Genomic DNA, 21,218 nt, shown 5'->3' on the forward strand with positions numbered 1-21,218 from the left:
TTCAAGAGCTACCACAGTCACCATGCACCCCAGGTTCTCTGTTTTTCAAACAGGCATATCTATAACCTCAGTGTTTCACTAACCCTATGGTTATAAAACACTGGGGAGGAGATTAAATGCCTATGAGTGTTTTATCTTATTTTAATTTATTTTATGTTTGCATAAAAGAATGTGGAAAGCACATTCTTTGTTTTATGATTAGATAAATTCAGAAAAACAGAAGATATGTCAAAAAGCTGTTTGATAAATGTATGCAAAATTATTGCAAGTGGTCCAGAGAAATGACAATAAAATCAAAATAATTAAAAATAAAAATACCTTTATTTGTTTCCCCCTTCCACTTTATCAAAATGCATGTACATTATGCACCTGTCAGCATCAGTCTGCATGTTAAAGACCATCTGCTTAAAATTATCTTTTACTAGAACTAAAATATAGTCAGAATTCAGAAGAACAACATGGTTATTCTCTTTTATGCTGTATATTAGTTGCAGAAAAATTTAAAGTCAATATGTCTCTTTTTAATTTGTCAAAATTATTCACTAATGCACAGAGATATAATCTAATTTTAATTTTTCAAGATGCTAACTTTTATTTTCAAGCATAAAATAGTGTCCTGGTTTCCTGAAAGAACGTTTTCACCTTTTGTAGAGATCAAAATGGTCTTGTAAGAAAGTGAATGAGCCCAGCTTGCCAAATTATTATATCAAATAATAATAGTGAGCCTTTTTATGATCACCCACAGTGAGCTGCCTGTGCCTAAGAACAGCTACACACGTGTATTCTCTTCCTGGTGGGCTCAAATAAAAGAAAACCGGTAACTGTAATTCTTCATCAGGAGACCCTGCTGACTAATCTGATGAAGGAAGGAAATCTGTAAAGGAATGCTGATTCAAAAGGGAAAGTTCTCGGTAGGATGTACTATTTTCTTTAAATGTCAGGAGAGGGACATTTATTTTTCTTGTGGACCAATATGAGAATGGGAGCAAATGGTGACTAATCTAGATATTCTGTTTTTACCACAAAAATTAGATTTGTTTGCTGACCTCTTTCAGTAAAGTCATTTTGTTCTGAATGCTAAAATGCTGATATCTTGAAAAAAGAAGTCCTATGGTTATTATAATATAGTAGTAATATTAGTAAGAACTTGCCATTTCTTTATGGCATAATTTATAATGGAAAAATAAGTTTTAACCCATATAACACTCTTAACCCATCTCCTGACTTCTGGGAACTCCAATTGTAATAGCCAATCATTGTAAATGTTAGACAATTTCTTCATTTCTACTTTATAACCATCCCATAGTGTCATGCTTCTGAGCTTCATACCACTTTTGGGTTTGAAATCTCCCTATTTGTGAGTTTGTTTCTCACTCGATAAAATATTCATATCAAATAAAGTTCTCTGAATTTTCTTTTAAGTGCATATGGGAAAATGGTATATTCCCTATTATTATATAATAAAGTGGAAATAAGGAAACATTGATGTGGCTTAATACAGCAATACATGCAAAAAGCATAGTTGAAATAGGTGAGTAGATGTAGAGGCCAGGCTTACAGGTCAAGCATAGCATCAGAGATGTAGTTGAGAGTCTTTGACACCTTTATTGAACCTGATGTGCAGATCCATGAAGAGCCTTAGCCCTTACTGGTATGACACTACTGTTTTCACTGTGTTCTGAGCCACATTTACTGAGATATCCAGTATCTGAGGTGCCCAGATGTATTAAGGGCTCCTGATGCAGTATATATCCCCATCTGTTTTAAGATGTTTTCTTCAAAGAATCTGCAAAGAGATTCCTCTCCTTCTCTCTCTCTCTCTCTCTCTCTCTCTCTCTGTGTGTGTGTGTGTGTGTGTGTGTGTGTGTGTGTGTGTGTGTGTTTTGTTTCGTTTTTGCTTTTAATTCAGCTGGAAGGATTTTTTTAAGTGGTAGCTAGAGCCAAGGACAACTTCTGAATTCTAAAAGGGGCACTCTTGCTCAAACTTTCTCTTGACCTAAATGATGTGTACTCCTCACTCCAGCTCTGACCCTAATTGTTAAGCCAGAGAGAATTTCCCCAAGGTGGAGGAAGGAGAGCTATATGAATCCATAGATTCAAAGATGCAATTAAATCTAGCTAAGCTCACAGAGTCTATGATACAATTGTTATATTCAGGGATTTCTTTCATACATACCCACACAGAGACATGCCCTTCATAAGGTACATAAGCCCACCTGTGTCCCAGGTGGGTGAAGTTATCTCAAAGCACGTCTCCATTTGATATACAGATTATTTTTTTTCTTGTAACTTCTCCCACTATAAGTAAGGTCCATGAGGAAATGATTTTTGTCACCTTTTTTTTTCATTGCTGTCACTCCAGAACTTAAAACAAAGCTTGATGCATGATAGTTTCTCCATAGTAATTAATTGAATGGATTGATAAATAAATGTCTCAAAATTGAGCTTAATATAATGCATTATTGGGGTGTAGAAGGAATGTAGAGAGAGCAAATTCTATGAACTGAGTATCAGAAAATGTTTTCAAAAGCAGTTATTAGAGCTTGTTTGGCCCCTTAACATATATTTAAAACTCACGTTTACTGTTTTCCGATTACTTATATGCGTTTATTCCACTAATTGTTGAAAAATTTCTTGTGTTTGAATTTCTCAAGCATCTGATATCTCATAAATATTGACTATTCAACTATATCCTGCACTAGAGAATGTCATCAATATTAGCCTTTATTCAAAATGCAAAGTGCTTGAAAATTGTATTTCACTCCTTCACCTCTCCAATTCTACTCCATATAAACTGCCCACTCATGTTTTCTGTAGTAGGATTGTGAGTGGAGAGTGGGGGTGGATATTGGCTTGTTAAACCCTATGAAATTCTAATTGGTGGAATTTTGTGTCATATTTGGGATATATTTCAGAGAAGGGTAATCTCCACAGAATCTATGTTCAGCATTGTCATTTTACCTATAAATTCAACCCTCAAAGAAGTGTTTTATCAACTACCTCCCTGTAAGGCCTATTTATCATGCTATATAAATATGTGAATTTATCAGTAAAGACTTTACTACTTATACTCATTCTAAATGCTGCTTTATTCATAGACCTCAAAGATTTGAAAAATACAGATAATATTACTATACCCACTAGCCTAATTGCTGAGAGGCATATAAAATGATTCATACCTTTGTGGATTTTTACTGCATAGTTTCTAATTTTATGCCATGTCCTTCCACTCAGAAGGAAGGAAGATGGAAAATGGTGTATAAATCCAAAATAATTGCTTATGTATATGCACACACACATATATGTATATTTGTATATATATATATATATATATATATATATGAAAGCACGCACATATTTCTTTGTAGCTGACTTATCTATCATTGTAGAGGTTAATTCTTAATGTTTTATCCTAGAGTCACTCTCTTTTAACTTTTTAAACTCTTTGTTCGAATGGAGACTCAAAGCAATAAGAAATCAAAATTCATTATATATTTTTCATGTTTCAGTTAATAATCCACTCTAATATGCATTGGGCTGTCAGTTTTAATCTGAACCTCTTCATTGTGGAGAAATAAAAATTATTGGAAATGAAATATTGCAAAGTGTAATTTCAGTTGATATTCAGTTCTTTCCTTTTGAATGGATTTTGAAATGAGTCTGAGTTATAAACAATATTATATAACTAATAAGTGATTAACAGGTGTTAAAAATAAAGCAAGCATAAAGTTTTTAAATAAATAAGAAGTGAACAATTTGACATGAAGTACTATTTCTTGTTTTCCAATATTGCTTTTATTTGCATTTTTTTAAAATGCTGGACCTTTTCCTATGTAAATTGTCTGTTGCCTATTTATTGGGAACATAATCTTTAAACCCTTTAAAGTAGACTATTAAGATATAATTGACATACAATAAACTGCATATATTTACAGTGAAAAATTTTATAAGTTTTGACATATGTAGATACCTATGAAACCATCACTGCAGTCAAGAAGAAGAACATATCCTCTGCAATTTGTGGAAGAGTTTGTATAGAATTGACATTATTTCTTTCTTAAATGTTTGGTAGAATTTGCCAATAAGCCATCTAGCTCTGGAGATTTCTTTGTGGAAAAGTTTTTAATTATAAATTTTTTTAAATTGAAGTATAGATGGTTTACAATGTTTCAGGTGTACAGCAAATGATTCAGTTATATGTATATATGTATGTATATATATATTATATATATATATTATTTTCTAGATTCTTTTCCATTATAGGTTATTACGAGATATTGAGTATAGTTCCCTGTGCTATTCAGTAGGTCCTTGTCGTTTTATATATAGTAGTGTGTATCTGTTAATCCCAAATTCCTAATTTATCTCTCCCCCCCACCAAGTACTATTTCTTTTAACTTGCTAAACATGTGATTGGTATTTGTCATCTGTGTTTAAAGCAAGTGAAAAAACTAGAATTACATTTAAGAGGTAAACTAGGTCGTGTCTACCTAGCCAAAAATTTATGTCTATAGTAGTCTTGAAATGGGTTACCAAAGAGAAAAATAAATGATGAAGACTTGACTTTATTGGCCCTTGCCTTTATTGTAGACAAGAGGATATTCTGCCTGTTGAGATTCAAATGGTTTGAACTAACTTCTTCCTCCATCCTCTGCCATGTTTCAACTTTCCTGCTCCCACTACCCACTAAATTCCAGTCCTAGATCTTTAACATACCAGAAAAAAATTTATGTATAGTCAACACTTAATGAACACTAAACTCCCAGCTTTATTATTGTTTGTTTACTTAAATTTGCATATGTTCCATGGATACACCAACAAATGAAGAGTATGCTAAAAATGATTGGAACTTAGTGAATATACAAACAAAATAATTTCATGTTTTTCCAAAATCTGAGCTCTCCAAATTATCTATGAATATGGATAATAGTGACATAAAGATATTCCATGAAAATAAGTGGGAGAGAATAAGAGAGAAATAAAACACTTGTTTAAATAGAAATAGAAAAGTAAAAATATTGTGAAGTAGATTATTTTTAACTTGATTAAGCACATAACTTCTCTTTTCAAAATGGTATTACATATTTAGTGCGTAGTAATAGGATATATTTCTAATGCTACATTAGTACTTTGTATAGTATTTTTGTGTTAACCCATGAGCCCATTGCTGATATTATTTTCCTCCAAATTATTAGGCTCATTTGCTAAAGTAATCTTAAATATTACTTTGGGTTAATTAATTAAATTATAACAAAAAAATTTAAAGACCCATGTGAATAACCAACCATATTTTCAAATTATAACCTTAATTAAAATGTTATGGTCTAGTAATTACAAACTCATTAGTTAAATCCTCCATAGTGTTTATAATTGTTTTGAAGTTATCATGTTTATTTATCTATTTCATATCTCCCCCTCTTGTCTTCCATTTAATGCAGAAAAAAACAAGAACATCATGTTTCCATTGAATCACCACTATGCTGACATATAGATCATGTATTCAGTATTATTTTTTTCTCTATTATAAGCCACAACACTTTCAGTAACAGCATCACTCTGAGTAATTTTGAAATATCAACTAATCATTTGGATAAGGTCCTTCAAAATGTTAAATTAGCAAGGTAATTTAAGTAGCAAGGTAGATGTCACTGACTGAGAAGGAGATCTAGATTAGGACTAATAAATCGGCACTTCATGTTTTACTGCCAGTTGATTTGCTCTCCTCTTTCTTTCCTTCTCTGTCCCTCCGTCTCTGTCTCTGTCTTTAGCTAACAACCTCTACCTCTCAGCTTCTTGGTTTGAGTTATAGTAAATACTGGTGCTTAACTCTAAATAAGTTCGACAGGGAAAAAGTTAATTTATTCAATAAATTACTTGGACACTAGATGAAGCTTCAAATTTCCCACTCATCCAGTGTAGTCAGTGAACTGTACCTGCTGGAGTCGGTTGATTCTTTAATTTTCAAAACCAATGGGCACTTAAACCACAATCTAAGAATCTGAATAGATAAAAATATTTAATAAAAGTATCATCTTTCAGTCACTTCACAGATTATCTTGGATTTGGGAAGAAAAGCCTAATCTTGAAGTTTGTATACGTGGAAAGTGAGTTTTAACCATTTGGCTTACTATCTATGGGCAGTGCCTAAGATACTTAAACTCTTTGAGACGTATTATTTTTTAACTTATAATGGAAACTAGTTAAACAGTAAGCTTCTAGTCTAACCTAAGAGATGGAAAACACAAATAGTTTAGGTTTTCGGGGGAGTGTGTGTGTGACTGTCTCAAACAGTGAGGAGCTGGAAAGTAGGGGAAAACAAAACAAAACAAAACTTAGAAAATTTACAACTGGAAACCACATGTGAGTTTGCTATCCAAATATAAAACCCACACACATATGGTCACCTTATTTTTGATCAAGGACGCAAGAATATACAATGGAGAAAAGACAGCCTCTTCAATAAGTCATGCTGGGAAAACTGGACAGTTACATGTAAAAGAATGAAATTAGAACACTCCCTAACACCATGCACAAAAATAAACTCAAAATGGATTAAAGACCTAAATGTAAGAGCAGACATTATCAAACTCTTAGAGGAAAACATAGGCAGAACACTCTATGACATAAATCACAGCAAGATCCTTTTTGACCCACCTCCTAGAGAAATGGAAATAAAAAGAAAAATAAACAAATGGGACCTAATGAAACTTAAAAGCTTTTGCACAGCAAAGGAAACTATAAACAAGACGAACAGACAGCCCTCAGAATGGGAGAAAATATTTGCAAATGAAGCAACCAACAAAGGATTAATCTCCAAAATTTACAAGCAGCTCATGCAGCTCAATATCAAAAAACAAACAACCCATTCCAAAAATGGGCAGAAGACCTAAATAGACATTTCTCCAAAGAAGATATACAGATTGCCAACAAACACATGAAAGAATGCTCAACATCACTAATCATTAGAGAAATGCAATTTAAAACTACAATGAGATATCATCTCACACCGGTCAGAATGGCCATCATCAAAAAATCTACAAACAATAAATGCTGGAGAGGGTGTGGAGAAAAGGGAACCCTCTTGCACTGTTGGTGGGAATGTAAATTGATACAGCCACTATGGAGAATAGTATGGAGGTTCCTTAAGAAACTAAAAATAGAACTACCATACGACCCAGCAATCCCACTACTGGGCATATACCCTGAGAAAACCATAATTCAAAAAGAGTCATGTACCAAAATGTTCATTGCAGCTCTATTTACAATAGCCAGGACATGGAAGCAACCTAAGTGTCCATCAACAGATGAATGGATAAAGAAGATGTGGCACATACATACAATGGAATATTACTCAGCCATATAAAGAAACAAAATTGAGTTATTTGTAGTGAGGTGGATGGACCTAGAGTCTGTCATACAGAGTGAAGTAAGTCAGAAAGAGAAAAACAAATACCATATGCTAACACATATATATGGAATCTAAAAAACAACAACAAAAAAATGGTCATGAAGACCCTAGGGGCAAGACGGGAATAAAGACACAGACATACTAGAGAATGGACTTGAGGATACAGGGAGGGGGAAAGGTAAGCTGGGACAAAGTGAGAGAGTGGCATGGACATATATTCACTACCAAATGTAAAATAGATAGCTAGTGGGAAGCAGCCGCATAGCACAGAGAGATCAGCTGGGTGCTTTGTGACCACCTAGAGGGATGGGATAGGGAGGGTGGGAGGGAGGGAGACGCAAGAGGGAGGAGATATGAGGATATGTGTATATGTATAGCTGATTCACTTTGTTATTAAGCAGGAACTAACACACCATTGTAAAGCAATTATACTCCCAATAAAGATGTTAAAAAATAAATAAATAAATAAATAAATAAAATGTAAGTATCATAAAAAAAAGTAATTTTCGAACCATGTAATCTTGACATTCTGGCTACACTTCCTTTTACTTGTCCTTTTCTGAAATTTTAGGTTGGCATTAACATTAGATATTATTTCCTAACTTAATTATATGTAAATTGTCATAAAAGTGAAATTCTTTCAGAATTAATATTTGTCAACAGTAGCATGTTTGGATTGTCTTTTCCTCTTCAAATTCACCCCTCTCAATAAGGAATCTCTTCTTCCTAGAACCACAGCACTACGGCAAGCTGATATTCTCAAATCCAATCCCCAAATCCAGCAAAAATTCTCCCAGGACAACTTTCACTCAGTACACCTTTCTCAATGACAGTAGTGACTGATTTTAACCATTTTGCTGCATTTCTGATAGTGAAGCAGAGTACATGCAAACATTTATTGGAAGCTTAAAGATATTGAGGTAGGGTGCCCCACATAGAGTAAAAATACAGTAAAAGCATATTATTTTAAGTGTGTGCAATAATCATGAATTAGATTTAAAATAATGCAATGCCCTGTTTTACTAAGGAAAAAAATGTACTTTGATCAATTAATTATACTTCAGAAGTAGTAGCATGTTCCTCAGATTACGTAGGGATTAAAAAGCCCATCCTGCAGTGTGTTTTGAAGTTTAAATTATGTAATTTGCCTTCAGTACTGAATATAGCAGCATTAATACCTCCCACTGTTTCCAACCTGAGACCATTGTCTCTCATTAGTCATTAGTTTGACTCTCTCTCTCTCTCTCATTATCTGTATCAATATCTATATATGCATTATCAATATCTGTTGGGGAGAGGGAGAAAGTCAAATTAATGAGAAAAAAAATGTGTGTGATTGATTAATCAATAAACATTTCTTGATAAGAAACCAAGCTATTAGAAAAATTTGATCCTTATCTAAGTTATGTATAATTCATTGGTGGCAGTGGGGCATTTACAACTGGAATGATATTCCCAGTCATTAAATAATGAATTACAGGTCAGAGTCACATAATTTCGCAAGGTTTTTTGAGGTTGATGTTATTCAGTGCACCACTAGGGATGAATACACAATTTGTTTGCAGAAACAGTGCCAAAGTAGTTTCTGATATTTGTCATCATTTAACAATCACTAACTTCAATTCCTGGAAGCATAAGAAATTCAAGTTAGAAGAGTGCTTTGAGGTCAGCTGGTCCTATCTATTCATTTTACCAGTAAGGAAAATAAAATAACTTTCTTTCATTTAATTTCAGAACAGCTGAGAATTAAGGTCAAAGACTTGTAAGACTCCTTAACTGCACTCCCAAGTAAATTGCTGTGCTTTTATTATTCTATAATTCTTTTACTCCTCAACTTTCTTCCTCATTAGTTTTTCTTTTGTTTGCTCCTCCCACACTATTTTCAGGACTTTCCACAGTGATATTTTATGAATCTAGAGTAGCCTGATGCTTCAGATTTATTCTTCAGGATGCTGTATTTTTTTCTCTACTAATGCCATATTAATAGAGATGCCTCAGAGATGCAACAGAAAAAAGTTTTGATATGTATTTATTCATATAGTATTTTAACAAGTGTTTGATTAAATACATGTCTAATTTCCAAATAATGTTCATGTAAAATACAGAGTAACTTGACATAAACTCATCTTGAAAGGAATGCACTGATCTGTTTTTGGTAACTCTAGGTATTACGATCTCTGCTGTATTGGTCAATTGGTATTTAAATCATTTTATACAAATATATTTAAAAAAAGATTTAAGTATTATTTAAAGTTAATAAAGGGCTTATTTTTAAATTAAGAATTATATATTTAGATATGACATTATAATAAAACTGATTTTTTAATAAAATGCATATTGAAGTAAATATACCATTTAAATATCTTTGAATATAAATATATGTCATAAAATTAACAGTATATAATACTTTTATGGTTATAACTTCTAAGTCCTTTTTTCTAATGTAGATCAAGGAATCTTGGAGTGAAGTATACTTATTCTACCTGTCAGGGCTTTAGGTAAATTTATCTCAAACCCTCCAATTTGACTTATGAGAATATGGAGACAACCACAAAATGTTAGTGAATTAGGAGTTCTTCCCGATGATCATGAGTGTTCCCTAACCTTTGTGCAAGCCAACCATTTCAATTCTATCTTAACAACCTAAAGACCAAACTCAGTCCTTTTACTAGTTTCTACAAAAATCTACTTATCAAAATAATGAAAAGATATTATTAAACCATTATTTTAATGCATTACTTTGAAAGGATCCTATCACATTAGCTAGTCTGTGGCTATCTGGCTGGTAAATCCCACTAGATGTGCCTCCTTTCTTCTACCTTCTCTCTATCATTTCTCTAAGGTCACTGCCTAGGCTTGGATTCTTTTATTATTAACTTTCTCCAAGTTAGTTTATAAAGTAGTTTTAACAAAAACTAAATCACAATCAACAGAATTCTGGTACCAATTACTGAGACTATAATATTTCCACCATTCCCTTATAGAAAAGTCTGACATGAATTCTTAAACAGATTTCAAGTGAATAGTCAGAGTGGAGCATTCTTCTGGGTCCTACTGGAAATTCATCATTTTCCTTAGGTTTCAACTGCCTGTCATAGAATTAGTCACTTTCTTAATGCAGACCTTCTATATAAGGCCTTGTACAATCTTCCTTTTAAAACAGCTCAATAGATTTTTAACAAATTATTTCAAAGCATTTGATCTTTATCCTATACATATTACAAATATTACCTACCAGTGGATCTGGCTTTTGCTATTTCTTTTTCCATATGGTTTTACTGATGATGTGTGTGCTTTAATGTCTGCTTTATCCTCTACATCACCAGCATTCTCTAGGTACTGCTTCTGTGAGGGGCTATTTCAAAAATTCTTTTAGCAAAATGAGTCACTTCCTGATTGAGGTATCGTCTAAAAATTCATTTTGTTATGCAGTATTATATATCTTTCTTTTTTTAATATTAAACACAATATTGTACTTTACTCAAGAATATTCACATTTTACTGCTACCTAATACATGTCAAATTGGTATGCCAGTTAGGATCTAAAATAAATTTTTTGTTTTCAATGTAGTCCACTACGTTGTTAAGTTTATCAAATATTTTTTCATAACTCTAATATTGGTTAACACTTTGCAAGTACATAGTATCAAATTTTTGAAACATTTTCATATTTAACTTATATTTTGTCTAAGCTGTTGAACCTACCTAAACAAGGTCATCAGTGACCTAAGTGTTCCTAAATCCAGTGGGCACAATTAAGTCTCTATTTTACTTGCTTTATTTTTTGCTTGAGCAGCAGTAAATGCTCTTGATCATTGTCTCATCTATGGAATATTATTTTCCCTTGAGTTCCATGGTATCGCTTTTTTTTTTGTCTAAGTTTATTTATTTTACTTATTTGTTTTTGGCTGTGTTGGGTCTTCTTTGCTGTGCATGGGCTTTCTCTAGTTGCAGTGAGCGGGGGGCTACTCTTTGTTGCGGTACGCGGGCTTCTCATTGCAGTGGCTTCTCTTGCTGCATAGCATGGGCTCAGTAGTTGTGGCGCACGGGCTTAGTTGCTTCGTGGCATGTGGGATCTACCTGGACCAGGGCTCGAACCCGTGTCTCCTGCATTGGCAGGCAGATTCTTAACCACTACGCCACCAGGAAAGCCCAGTATCTCATTTTTGTTATGTTTTATTCCTACTGTCTTGGCTACTTCTGAGAGTTCTTTGAGGTCTACATTTCCTCTAGCCAACCCTTAATCACTGAGAACAATCAAGATTAACTTATAGTCTTCATTTCTAACTCTAAAGACTTTCCAGACAATATCATCAACTCCCTTTTCCTCAGCTACCATCCAGATTCTTGAGTCTTGTGATTCTTTGTCTATCTCATAGACACTAAAGCCCAACATACCCCAAATAAACTAATTATGTCTCTGGGAATATCTGTGTCTTCTGTAATACAACCCACTCTGTACAAGTCACTATCATCCATGCATTAGCCCGAAATATCCATAAACATAAGAGTTATTCCCAATTTGTCTTCCTTCCTACACACATTAATTTACCAATTCCAACACTATTTATCTCATAATTATATTTCAAATATGTTAATCCTTTATATATATTACAGTCAAAATCCATTTAGTAGTGTCCCCCACCTTCTATAAGTGTTTCTGTTGCTGTCCGTTCCTTGATTCTCTTTTTTTCTCTGATTTCATTATTTTCTACTTTGCCCTCCTGTGTTACCAACTTCCAACAGGTGTAATGTCACTATGTAGTTACATTTTGACCTCCAGTCAGAAACCATTTGCCTCGAAACCCATTGTTATCTCTGTATGGAGAGAAGTTGACATTTCAATTTATCTAAATGTTGACTTCCGTATGTGTTGATGGAGGTCCAAAGGTGCCTCTTTAATAGGAATCAGTCAACAAGTAAATGATGTTACTGAGAGATCCTATTCAATAAATCATATCCATTGTGTGTTACTGGATATCCTCTACATCTCTCTTGAAGTTTAATACATTTATTTTACTTACTTATGTTCAGGTATTATTGAGGTACTAGGAGGAGACTCTTATTTGGCTTATTAGCTCACGTGTGTGTGTGTGTGTGTGTGTGTGTGTGAGAGAGAGAGAGAGAGAGGAGAAATGAAGAAGCAGTCTTCTATAAATCCCTATTGCTATTAAAGAGGTCTAACTTACATACATCCAAGTCAACTGATATTTATTGTCTATCCATCACTATAAAAGCATCTGGAATATAGTATTAAGAAACACACACATGTACACACAATAAAATTCTCTTTTCCTAGAGTTTGCTGTCAAGCAAGAGCAGTGAGGAGGCATGGAAAATAGTTGATAACAGAAAGAAGAGAGTCTCATATAGTATGTAGAAGTTAATACATGGTACAATGAAAAATAAAAGTTGGGATGGGGAGTAAGGGGGAGTATAGAGGATACACTTTTAAAAGGATTGTCAGGAAAAACTCACCGGTTTTAATAAAAGCCTGATGGTAGTAAAGATGCTTATCATAGAACCCTCTGGGCAAAAATCAATACCAGAAAAAAGAAAGAAACAATGCAAGAGCCCTGGAAAGTTCAAGGAAAAGCAAGATTATGTGAGAGTAGAACAGACTGAATGAAAGTGTGAAAAAGGGAGCATATGGGCTATTAGGGCTGTTATGTAGGTCCTTGTAGCTTTTACTCTGAATGAGTTGAGTTGGGAAGCAGAGCAAGCTTGGCCTGACAAATTTTAAAATTACATGTCTTGAAAATAGAAACCAAGAATATTATTACAAAGATTAATAATAAGGCCATTATGTAATCTATCAGGTGGCAAACAATGGAGAACCGAACATAGTGGTATTGGTGAAAGAGAGAAGTGAGAAACGGCTCCAGAAAAGGGTTATTTGGGGCATGAGAGATGAGCAGAAAGTCTTGGCATCATGTGGTGATGGCCATACACAGATACCCATGGTCATTATATGATTTGTGCCACAAACCAAGCATGGGCCTTAGGAGGGAGTGGGAAATGAAACCAGGTGCTTGCAAATAAAATTTGAAATTAATCTCTGCAGTACCGTGGAAGCCGTTTACCATGATTCACACATGCTGTTGCGTAAAACACAACATCGTTTTTATTGACAAATACCAGTGTCTTAGAAACTAATTTCATTCTATTTTATTTGTAGTGAAGAGAAGGGAATTGTTAAGAAAAAAAAAAAAAAAAAAAAAAAGGAACAGTGTTGCTCATTGCCCACTTATACAAAGGGTGAAATTGCAGCCCTTTCCCCCACTCCTTGCCCAAGGATGGTGTGCCCTGAAGGCAATTCAGGATGAAAAAAAACAGGAGGAGACCTTCTGTGGGCCCCCTACATAGTTAAGATGCATATCTCAGGAAGAATTTCAATGACCCCAGATTCTTACATCTTACCATAAAAGAAAAGCACTAAAATCATTAACTTGAGATCTCTCTTTTTTGCAATGATTAGCAGTAATCTTTTACCAAGATGCATACTTGACAATATGTATTTCCTAGCCAAGCAAATTCATACATATCCTGGCTCCTCCCCTACCTCTTTAGAGTAGTTTACTCAAAACTACTCTACTGTCTTCCAGGCTATAGTCCTCAGTAAGACCCTGAATAAAACTTAAACTTACAACTCTCATGTTCTGTGTTTTTCTGTAAGTTCACAGTTTTGGTGACCAATTAGGGACCCAGAGCAAACTTCTCCCCTTCTCCTTGACTCTACTAGGATCTGGAGCCTTGGTACCACTACTATTTAAAAGATCAAGTTTCAGTCTCCTTCTGAGCTGCTTATTGTTGAGGTTGAGTCCCAGAAATAAGTTTAATAGATACAAATGCTGATTTGAAGGTAGGGTTATTTTAGGAATTTAGTAGATTTGTTATTTCATCTCATTTTATTAACACTCTTTTCAAGTCATTCAAAAGTGGAATAAAATAAATCATTCATTGATTTTCATTTATTATAAATGATGTATTTGCTCTTAAGTATATAACTTAACAGCTTTCATTATGATGAATATTTCCAAAGCTATTTATTTTATGCAGAAATACTAAATAAATCTTTCACAAAGATATCCCTATTAAATAAAAATCTATAAGTCAAATAAATTTGCATAATATTTGATCTGTAGCAAAACAAATTGCTAGGAATGAGGATGGAAATTCAAATAAATTACTGTGTTTACTATTACAATTCAAGATTCACTCATGAAGGGCTCCACTGATTAAATTAAATACATTTTCAGTAAGATATCACTTGACATTATAACTCATGTACTGCTAATTTCTCACTTGGAATTTGCTAAAAACATTATGATAAACCTTAAGCAATTCTTATTTCAATATAAACTGTCAAATTAATACAATAATAATTTTAGAAATGATAAACATTTTGAAGTAGTTTTTTGCAATTTTAAATCATTAGTACATTAATAAACTATTCTATCAATCTTCTACTTTTGATGGAGTGTTTTATTTTGAGGGTTTTTTTTTTTTTAGAATTGTAGACTCGGCTTTGGCCATTTCCTAAAGGCTCTGTTATGTAAAAATGTAAATATTATTTTCAAGAAACATTCATTTTCATTTTTTTTCAGTATTTCCTGTACACTTAACTGAAAATCTTAGGGAACATGAAGGCTGTGACTTAAATCACGCAGAATTTTGGTCTTTGTTGAATAGGAAATACAGTGTAATGTAAAGTATAATTGATATATTTATTATCAAAACATCTCAATTTTCACTTTCTTAACACTCACGAAAAGAAAATATTATTCATATTGGTGTGTGCGTTTAATAATAATAGAATCATTGCCTCAGGTTCTCATTTTCTTTTATAAAACACTCATCTATTTATATTAATAGAAATGTTTTTTAGTAAATGCATAGAAGCCTTTTTGATATTTTCATATGAAACGATCAATGGTTGACCATTTCTTTCTTTGGATGTACATGTTCACAAATTGGCAGAGCTAGCTAGAAGGATTCATGAAACAGGTAAAGCTAGAATCCCTTTAATTAAGTGCAGTTACTAACCGTTTGACATCCTGAGCCTGAAGCTATATTATCAAACACTAAATTGTAATTCTCCAATTCTGCTTTGCTTCAGTTTATAATCCCTTTGCTATTTGTTATCTTACATCCAACACGCCACATGAATTTAAAATAATATGTGGCAACAACATTTACTTACTTTTTTTAACACTAAGAAATATCACCAGATAAAGTCAGTTGCCCAACAGCAAGTCACCTCTCAAAGCAAAGGGATATATCAGTTACCTTGCCCTATTAATATCTTATTGTACAAAAAGAAACAGTCCCTGTTACGATTTAGTGGATATAATTTGCTAGATGCAAAATAATTAGTAGGCTTGATCAGTGTTTTCTTATCACTACAAACACATATCAGGTAAATAGATTCAATTGATGCATATACCAAAGTTGAAAATGTTATAAGGTCTACCCACTTTTTTTTTTTTTTTAACATCTTTATTGAAGTATAATTGCTTTACAATGGTGTGTTAGTTTCTGCTTTAAAACAAAGTGAATCAGTTATACATATACATATGTTCCCATATCTCTTCCCTCTTGCATCTCCCTCCCTCCCACCCTCCCTATCTCACCCCTTTAGGTGGTCACAAAGCACCGAGCTGATCTCCCTGTGCTATGCGGCTGCTTCCCACTAGCTATCTATTTTACATTTGGTAGTGTATATATGTCCATGACACTCTCTCACCCTGTCACATCTCACCCCTCCCCCTCCCCATATCCTCAAGTCCATTCTTTAGTAGGTCTGTGTCTTTATTCCCATCTTGCCACTAGGTTCTTCATGTCCTTTTTTTTTTTTTTTCCTTAGATTCCATATATATGTGTTAGCATACTGTATTTGTTTTTCTCTTTCTGACTTACTTCACTCTGTATGACAGACTCTAACTCCATCCACCTCACTACAAATACCTCCATTTCATTTCTTTTTATGGCTGAGTAATATTCCATTGTATATATGTGCCACATCTTCTTTATCCATTCATCTGTTGATGGACACTTAGGTAGCTTCCATGTCCTGACTATTGTAAATAGAGCTGCAGTGAACATTGTGGTACATGACTCTTTTTGAATTATAGTTTTCTCAGGGTATATGCCCAGTAGTGGGATTGCTGGGTCGTATGGTAGTTCTATTTTTAGTTTTTTAAGGAACCTCCATACTGTTCTCCATAGTGGCTGTATCAATTTACATTCCCACCAACAGTGCAAGAGTGTTCCCTTTTCTCCACACCCTCTCCAGCATTTATTGTTTCTAGATTTTCTGATGATGGCCATTCTGACCGGTGTGAGATGATACCTCATTGTAGTTTTGATTTGCATTTCTCTAATGATTAATGATGTTGAGCATTCTTTCATGTGTCTGTTGGCAATCTGTATATCTTCTTTGGAGAAATGTCTATTTAGGTCTTCTGCCCATTTTTGGATTGGGTTGTTTGTTTTTTTGATATTGAGCTGCATGAGCTGCTTGTAAATCTTGGAGATTAATCCTTTGTCAGTTGCTTCATTTGCAAATATTTTCTCCCATTCTGAGGGTTGTCTTTTGGTCTTGTTTATGGTTTCCTTTGCTGTGCAAAAGCTTTTAAGTTTCATTAGGTCCCATTTGTTTATTTGTGTTTTTATTTCCATTTCTCTAGGAGCTGGGTCAAAAAGGATCTTACTGCGATTTATGTCATAGAGTGTTCTGCCTATGTTTTCCTCTAAGAGTTTGATAGTGTCTGGCTTAACATTTAGGTCTTTAATCCATTTTGAGTTTATTTTTGTATATGGTGTCAGGGAGTGTTCTAGTTTTATACTTTTACATGTATCTGTCCAATTTTCCCAGCACCACTTATTGAAGAGACTGTCTTTTCTCCACTGTATATGCTTGCCTCCTTTATCAAAGATAAGGTGACCATATGTGCGTGGGTTTATCTCTGGGCTTTCTATCCTGTTCCATTGATCTATATTTCTGTTTTTGTGCCAGTACCAAACTGTCTTGATTACTGTAGCTTTGTAATATAGTCTGAAGTCAGGAAGCCTGATTCCTCCAGCTCCATTTTTTGTTCTCAAGATTGCTTTGGCTATTCGGGGTCTTTTGTGTCTCCATACAAATTGTGAAATTTTTTGTTCTAGTTCTGTGAAAAGTGCCTGTGGTAGTTTGATAGGGATTGCATTGAATCTGTAGATTGCTTTGGGTAGTAGAGTCATTTTCACAATGTTGATTCTTCCAATCCAAGAACATGGTATATCTCTCCATCTATTTGTATCATCTTTAATTTCTTTCATCAGTGTCCTATCATTTTCTGCATACAGGTCTTTTGTCTCCTTAGGTAGGTTTATTCCTAGATATTTTATTCTTTTTGTTGCAATGGTAAATGGGAGTGTTTTCTTAATTTCACTTTCAGATTTTTCATCATTAGTATATAGGAATGCAAGAGATTTCTGTGCATTAATTTTGTATCCTGCTACTTTACCAAATTCATTGATTAGCTCTAGTACCCACTTATTTTTTAACTGTAAAAAGAATTATTGAGTTCATAGCAAAATAAAATATTTAATGTAAGAAAATAAGTAGACTTAGTTATTAATAATATTTACATTTTCTTTGGAACAAAATCTACAAATTAATAGAAATTTTCCATTCAGTTTTAACTCATTTAAAATTTTTTAAAGTTTCCTGGTCTCCGTGATAACTATTAAAATCTTTAGGTGTACATCATTTTTTCTTATGTTAGGGTATAGTGTAGAAAAATATTTTAAAATACTGCCCAATCAAGTTGAATGAGCTAGTAAGCAGACTACCTACATTTTTAAATAAAACAATGAAAATATATCCAGCTTACTTTTAAATATATTGTGTTTGATGATCTAGAAACTCCTGAATTAATTTTCTAAGCTCATTTGGTCAAATTATGAGTTAGATATAAATTCTGAAACAGAGACAAAAGTATTTAACTTATTCTATCACAGAGTTCAGATCCTACTTCCCATCACGTATGAATGCATTTATATTCAAAAGTCTAGAAAATACAAGACTATAAAGACAGAAAACACGCCAGCGGTTTCCTGGGGCAGGGAATGGGCAGGGGGAAAATTCTGTGTGGTGGTGGAGGTGTTCTAAGACTGGATTGTGGTGATGATTACCCAGTTGTATAAATTTACTAAACTTACTGCACTATACCATTTTAAAATTGGTAAATTTTATGGTATGTAACTTATACCTCAATAAAGCTGTTGAAAAAATAAAGATGTTTATACGTTAAGAGTATAATATGATATATAATATTACTTGCCTGACCTCTTATATGAGTCGGAAGCTTTTGAAACTCCTGAGAGCTACTAATAGGAGAAAGCATACTAGATGGTCTAGTCAAGCTTAGCACCACTGGCCTACCAAACTGCCTATAATGTAAAGTGTTCAGAAACCACTCCATTCTCTCTATTTGTCATTAAATGATACACAGAGGATTTACACAATCTTTCACACCTAAAGCTTCTCAAGTTCTTCTTTAGATATCTATGAGTCCAACCAAAATATTCCATTCACTCCAGGTGCCTGTTTTTTCTTTCTCTCTCTTTCATCTCTCTATGGTGGTTTTCTTGCTTTAGTCTACGCTGGTCAAGTATGAACTGCAACAGTTGGACTAATTCCCTGAGAGCAACTAGCATGTCAACTATTTTCTACTCAGTTGTAGTAAAAATAAGCATAATTGAGAATATAAAGAATCATTCTGAAACGTATCCAAAATTCTCAGCAGTTCTTAATTACGATCCTTAAATTCTATGTACAAACATTTTTGGTTCCACAAGCCTTACTCTACCAAACTCTAGCGGATGCTTACTGTAACATTGACTCCTGTCTAGAGCCACACACGCATACACATATACAAAAAAAAGACAGAGAGAGAGAATATTTTCCTCTCCCAAGAAGATATATTTTGTTAATCTAACATGCAAATCTTTCACACTGCTATCTATTCTGTACGGTGAGGTAAACACTGGCTTGAAACAGATGTCATGATCAATATGTGATATGAGAAACCAACATTATATGGAAGTTCATACATTGCAGTGTAAAGGAAGCATTTGCAAATAAATACACATATAATGTATGAGTGTTGGAGATTATGGGTAATTGTGATATCATGTCCTGTGTTAAGGGTTTAAGTCACTAATCATATATGGCTGATTGTTGTCATACAGAAACGTATATCAGATCTTCCAATCACTTAATAGAAGGTGGAAAACTTGATGTTTTAATATAAGGTTTATTCATCTTTAAATATTGGCTTAATTATTTCAAAATTGTACAAGCCAATTGCTCAAATCTCTTCAAACAAGCTTGGCCTTTGGTAAATTGCTTGCAACATCTGATAAATTCACACTCAGATGCCAGTATATCTTGCTGCCAATAGTATATATACACATATATACACACACACATACATATATGCGTACATGTAAATAATTTCAATAGCCTGTATTAAGCAATGATGTTCAAAGTTTGTTTTCAAGTCCCTAGATCTATTTCATTGGTAAACCTCTGAAGTTTTTCATAGTAATTAACCTGTAATAAAGTTTCCAAATGCTACCTTATTTCAAGTCCCAGAGTAACCAATTTAGATAATACAGTCTCAACTATTTTTGTAGAAAAGGAGTTTTAACTTTTTTCAAAATATTTGTTTCTAACCTCTTTTCCCTTTTTAGGAATAGGTTTGAATTCCTAAGAAAAAAAGTATTTCTAAACTGATATTAAAAAAATTGCCTAATGAAAACTGTACTTAAAGTTATCTAAGACATAATATATTATCATATAAATTAATCTTTTAATTATAACATCCAGTCCCTGAGAACACACTTTTCCCTAAATATGTCTGAGCTAAACAATATATCCAAAATGCCTATATGGTATTTAGCAGGGTAATAAGAGACACCGTTACAACTGTTCGAAATTCGTATACTATATCTTTGCAAATCTATGAAACAATGGGTATTTTGTTGACCAAATTCATAGCTAATCTCTAGCATGATGATTGCTTAGTAAAATAATGCTGTCCTGTATCATTTAGGAATCACATACGACAAATGGAAATGCGGTGGCTTAATGAAATAAGGGTCATTTTGATCATATAATGAGAAATCCGATGTAAGTTTTGAAATCTGTACCATGATGCCATTACTATCGTAGCCTGCTCCTTTCAGTCTTTCTTTCCTTCCCCTTTCCCTCCTTTTCTTCTTTGCTTCCTTTCCTTCCTTCCTTCCTTCTCTCCTTCCTTCCTTCTATCCATCTTGCCTATCTTCACTGTAGAGCTTTATCCTCAGTTGCCTCACAGTCTAGTGATAGCTGACATATCTCTAAGTTCATATCTGTTTTTCAGATAATAAAAATAAATAAGCAAGGAATAGGGTGGTGAATACCCTATCGGGAAAGCTAAATACCTAGAGACACCCAATGTATTTGTGCTGATTTATCACTGATAAAACTGTGAGACCTGGCTGTGCCTATCTCAATCAGCCTAGGAAATTTAGTTTTTGTTTTTTATTTTAATTTGAACACATGCCCCCCCCAATAAAAACAATAGTAGATTTCCATTAGTAAGAAAGAAAAGGAGAATTGATATTGGATAACAACTGTGTCTCTACCTATGTCCCAGATCCTAGACTGTGACCCCAACATTAATTAAGAATATTGGAATTTAAGGAAATAATGTGTGTGTGGCAATGGGGTGGTACAGAGGGAATGGAACTTGGTGTTTGTTGGTTAGGGAATCCATTT

This window comes from Balaenoptera physalus (assembly GCF_965194825.1).
Source record: "Balaenoptera physalus genome assembly, chromosome: 18".
NCBI classification, from domain to species: Eukaryota; Metazoa; Chordata; class Mammalia; order Artiodactyla; family Balaenopteridae; genus Balaenoptera; species Balaenoptera physalus.